Source organism: Eptesicus fuscus, chromosome 10, assembly GCF_027574615.1.
Source record: "Eptesicus fuscus isolate TK198812 chromosome 10, DD_ASM_mEF_20220401, whole genome shotgun sequence".
NCBI classification, from domain to species: Eukaryota; Metazoa; Chordata; class Mammalia; order Chiroptera; family Vespertilionidae; genus Eptesicus; species Eptesicus fuscus.
The window spans coordinates 43660669-43666378 of NC_072482.1; the positions used below are offsets into that span (position 1 = coordinate 43660669).

The following is a 5710-nucleotide window of genomic DNA, read 5'->3' on the forward strand; positions in this document are numbered from 1 at the left end:
ATTTCAAAGCATCCAACTTAGTTTTCTTTTACCTAAACACTTTCTTTTAACAAATTATTATTTTGTATATTATTTAATTTAATTACATAACTGAATACAAGTACAATTGACATAAGTAGGTTTAGGATCAAATAATTACCTTCAAAAAGTAGATAACTCATCCAGTGGCAGCTAGAGAGTGGAAGCATACCAGAACCTACGTACTTGGTTTTGAGACTTCCTCTTGTTCTGGGCCTGTGTACATTATTAAGCAGCAATGGAGAGCATTTTGTGATACTGTTAAGTGAGATCAATTTAAAGAGCCTCTATTATACTCAATTTTTGTTGCAGCTACCAGAACAATGGAAGGAGTAGCATTTTAGTGTGACTAATTCACATTGTCTATTAACATTAACCAAGTTCTTCAGGTACGTGTCTTTCTTGGACTTACAAGTACTGATAAAAACTGGCCTAGCAATAGAGGGCATTTTGTGTTTGTGAAATGATTCAGTTCAAATTATTTCATATGCAACTGAAAATATTTAAATGCCTATTTTATCACAAGAGGGCACTCATGCCCCATTCTTTAAAGCAAATGCTGTTTCAGGCATTGATTTGAGAGGAATTGCCACTGAAATAAAATTTAGACCTACAACTTAAATTTCAAGTTCAGTAAATTGGCAGAACTGGGGATTAGTGATTCTATTTATGCAAATACAGAGATTCTTGCTACATTAGTATTATAAAAGGATTTTCACACATGTAATATAAAAATATGCAAAACCTCTATGCTAAACATATTAATATTTAATATTTTGATGAGTCATTCCAAGGTTTTCATTATTTTTAAAATGTAATGATCATTTTTATTGATTATTGAATTACTACAATGAGATTTTAATCATCAGTCACACAATCAACATTATTAGGCATCTACTATTCTATTATTTCTCTGGACAACAGATTTATTGCATTTTAAAGAATGTATCAGGTATCATCACATCAATTTATTTAAATTGTGACTTTAATAATTATAGCTTGTATTAGTTATCTATTACTGACTAACAAATTACCCCCAAACTTAGTGGCTTAAAATAGCAATAATTTATTATCTTATAGTTTCTGAGGCTCAGAAATCTGGGAACAGTTTAGCAACAGTGCCTCTTGCTCAGGGTCTCTCACAAGGTGGCAGTCAAGCTCTTGGCCAAGGCTGCAGTCATTTGAAGGCTCAAATTGAGATTGAAGAATTTGCTTCCAAGCTCACTCACAGGGGCCTCTCCACAGGGCAGCCTTACACTATGACAGTTGGCTTCCCCCTGGCCAAGTGGTCTAAGTGGGAAAAAGAGTGAGTACCTAAGATGGAGGCAACAGTCTTTTTAATAACCTAATCTCTGAAGTGACATCCTATTACTGCTGCTATATTTAGTTAGAAACAATTCAGTAAATTCACACACACTCTTGGGGTAGGGATTACACAAGCGTGTGAATACTAGGAGATAGGGGTCCTAGGGTACCAGCATGGAGGCTGCTGCTATCTAGCTGGATAAAGATACGACTATATAAAGACAGAAATATCCCCAGGTAGTTAAGACCAAAGATTATTACTTTGTCAGTGTATGAATTTGAACATGACAGAATTGTAATACTAAAAATTTTAACCAAAATAATATTAAAACAAATAATTGAATTTGAACTCAGCTGTTTATTTCCTTATTAATCAAATATTGTGTCTAGCATAGGTAAATACATACATATGTACATAGAAAGAATGAGTGTAAAATTGGAAAAAAAGCATAATCTAAAATGTTTGATTTGAGGTTGACAATATGGAAGGGACTAGGTGATGCTGAACAGCTTTTTGAGTCCATGTTCTTTAGGTAGAGCCAACCATGGGCTATAGTATGATATAGACCATGCAAAGGTCAGATGTTCAATCCGAGGAGTTTCCTGTGCTCCGGAAGGAAATCCATGTGTCAAGAATCTCCTGGGGAGTCTGGAGCTCCGGCTGGTAGTGAAACCTACTTGTTCTGGTTCTTCAGTACCAGCAGCTGCCATTGATGCCATTTGGTTCCTCTGGGCACATCTGCACCACTCACCCATCACACACTCTACTGTCATAAGCCACTGTCATGGTAAAGTTAGCAAAGGCTGGTAAAAATCAAGGTGGCCCCAAGAAAATGGCTCCTTCTCCAAAGGAGGTAGAAGAAGATAATGAAGATAAGGAAATGTCAGACGAAGAAGATGAAAGCAGTGGAAAGAGGTTATTCCTCAGAAAAAAAGGCAAAACGACTACCACAACTCCAGGAAAGAAGGTGATGGTTTCCCCAACAAAAAAGATTGCAGTTGCCACATGAGGCAAGAAAGAAGTTGTCACCCCTGGCAAAAAGGCAGCAGTTATACCAGCCAAAGCATTAGCCATACCTGGCAAGAAGGGAGACACACCAGGCAAAGCATTGGTAGCAATTCGTGGTAAAAAGGAAGCAGCCACCCCAGTCAAGGGAGCAAAGCATGGCAAGAATGCCAAGAAGGAAGATAGTGATGAGGAAGATGATGACACTGAAGAGGAGGATGAATTTGAGCCAGGAGTGATGAAAGCTACTGCTGCCACTCTTACCTTGGATGATGAGGATTATGACAAAAATGAGGATTATGATGAAGATGAGGACGAAGATGATGAAGGTGAGCATGATGATGAAGAATATGACTGAAGAAGAACCTATGGAGATCACACCAGCCAAAGGCAAGAAAGCTCATGTAAAAGCTGTTCCCATGAAGGTTAAAAGCACAGCTGAGGATGAAGACAAAGATGATAATGAAGAGGACGATGAAGAGGATGAAGATGAGGAAGATGAGGAGGAGGATTAAGAGGATGAGGAAGAGCCTATCAAAGAAGCACCTGGGAAACAAAAGAAGGAAATGGCCAAACAGAAAGCTGTGCCTGAGGCCAAGAAACAGAAGGTAGAAGCCACAGAACCAATTACAGCTTTCAATCTCTTTGTTGGAAACCTGAACTTCAGCAAATCTGCTCCTGAATTAAAAATGGGTATCAGTGACATTTTGCTAAAAATGATCTTGTTGTTGTGGATGTCAGAATTGGTGTTTCTTAGGAAGTTTGGCTATGTGGATTTTGAATCTGCTGAAGACCTGGAAAAAGCCTTAGAACTAACTCACTGGTTTAAAAGTCTTTGGCAATGAAATTAAACTAGAAAACCAAAGGGAAAAGATAGTAAAAAGATCAAGATGCAAGAATACTTTTGGCTAAAAATCTGCCTTATGAAGTTACTCAGGACTAATTAAAAGAAGTGTTTGAAGATGCTATAGAGATCAGATTAGTCAACAAGGATGGAAAGAGTAAAGGGATGGCTTATATTGAATTTAGACAGAAGCCAATGAAGAAAAAACCTTGGAAAAAAAAAAAAGCAGAGAACAGAAATAGATGGGCAATTCATTTCCCTGTGCTATACTGGAGAGAAGGGTCAAAGTCAAGACCACAGAGATGGAAAGAATAGCACTTGAAGTGGTGAATCAAAACCTCTGGTTTTAGGCAACCTTTCCTACAGTGCAACAGAAGACATTCTTCAGGAAGTATTTGAGAAGGCAACTTTTATCAAAGTGCCCCAGAACCAAAATGACAAATCTAAAGGGTTTTGCATTTATAGAATTTGCTTCATTTGAAGATGCTAAAGAAGCTTTAAATTTCTGTAATAAAAGAGAAATCGAGGGTAGAATAATCAGGCTGGAATTGCAAGGACCCAGGGGACCGCCTAATGCAAAAAGCCATCCATCCAAAACTCTGTCAAAGGTTTGTCTGAGGACACTACAGAAGAGACACTGAAGGAGTCATTTGATGGCTCTGTCCGGGCAAGGATAGTCACTGACAGGGAGACGAGCTCTTCCAAAGGGTTTGATTTTGTAGACTGCAACAGTGAGGAAGGTGCCAAAGCCGCCAAGGAGGCCATAGAAGACGGTGAAATTGGTGAAAACAAAGTTACTGTGGATGGGGCTAAGTCTAAGGGTGAAGGTGGCTTCTGGGGTTGTGGCAGAGGCAGAGGTGGCAGAGGAGGCCAAGGTGAATTTGGTGGCAGAGGCCAGAGAGGTTTTGGAGGTTGATGAGGCTCCCTAGGAAGCAGAGGAGGAGGAGGAGACCAGAAGCCACAAGGAAAGAAGATGAAGTTTGAATAGTTTCTTCTATCCCTGTCTTTCCCTCTTCCATTTGAAAGAAAGGACTCTGATGTTTTTACGCTGTTACCTGATCAATGACAGCCTTCTAAGGACATTCCAAGACAGTATACACTCCTGAGATCTACTTGAAAATCCATTTGTATAATATTTCAAAGGAGATACCCTGTTGGTTTTGACTGGATATTCGTATAAACTTTTTAAAGAGATGAGTGATAGAGCTAACTCTTATCTGTAAGTTTTGAATTTATATTGTTTTTTCCTGTGTACAAAACCATTCCCCCTTGCTACAGGTTTTTTTTTTTTTGTTTTTTTTTGTGTGTGTGTGTGTGTGTATACACTGAGGTACAAAGGAAAGCAGAATGTTTTGTCATGATTTTGCTTCAGCACTATGGGACAAATTAAAAGTCCTAAACTTGGAACAAAAAATAAAAACAAAAACAAAAAGGATCTCCTGGGTCCTCAAAGAATCTGGAAGGGGCTAATTTCCAAAATATATAAAGAACTAATACAACTGAATACCAATAAAACAACCTCAAAGGACCTGAATAGACTCATCTCACAAGAGGACATACAGATAAAATGGCCAGTAGATGTATGAAAGATGCTCAGTGTCACTAATCATCAGAGAGAGGCAAATTAAAACCACAATGCACCGATAAGAAACCAAGATGGCGGCATAGGTAAACACCTAATCTGCAGCCTCGCACAACAATTTCAAAAATACAACTAAAAGTCAAAATGGACATCATCCAGAACCAAAGGAAAGCTGGCTGACTGAAATGCCCACAACTAGAAGGAAAGAGAAAACCACAAGGAAAATCAGAGGAGCCATAAAAGCCTGAGGTACGGAGACACAGGCGGAGACACGAGCGCGCGTCAGAGAGGACGGAGCCAGAGAGGATGGGGCGGCTGAGTGCCTGGCCGGCATTCTCTAGCGGGAAGGAGATAAAAGCTCCAGATTGCGCTGAACCCCAGCTCTGACTGCACTGAACCCCAGGTCCGGGCGAGACCCTGGGGACCCAGGCTCATACTGGGGGAATCTGGGCTGTAAGGCGGAAACTCAGGGGAGCGGCGAAAGGCAGAGCTCCGGAGGCGTGCACGTGAATGTGCGCAGAGGACGGACTGTTGACTGTGCTGCTGAATTGCCTTAGCGGGAAGGAGACAAAAGCTCTGGACTGTGCTGAGCCCCAGTTCTTTTTTTTTTTTTTTAATTTCTTTATTGATTAAGGTGTCACATATTTGTCCTCATCCCCCCATTCCCATCCCACACCCCTCCCCACGGATGCCCCAATCCCCTGTTGAACTTAACCATTGGTTAGGCTCATATGCATGCACACAAGTCCTTTGGTTGATCTCTCCCCCCTCCCTGCACCCTTCCCTATCCTCCCTCTGAGCCCCAGTTCTGACTGCACTGAAACCCAGTTCCGGGCAAGAATCTGGGAATCCAGATTCACTGGGGGAGAGACTAGACTGTTTGGCAGCGGGTGAAACTCCAGGGCGCCTTTCTCTCAGAGGTGCTTACAGGGAGTACAGAGGGACACTGAGGGAC

The 5710-nt window shown here is 40.7% G+C and overlaps 1 pseudogene; it reads left to right on the plus strand.

Moving 5' to 3' along the window:
• Positions 1 to 2108: 2108 nt before the first annotated feature.
• On the plus strand, positions 2109 to 4161 carry LOC103290250 (nucleolin-like; annotated as a pseudogene).
• Positions 4162 to 5710: the final 1549 nt, after the last annotated feature.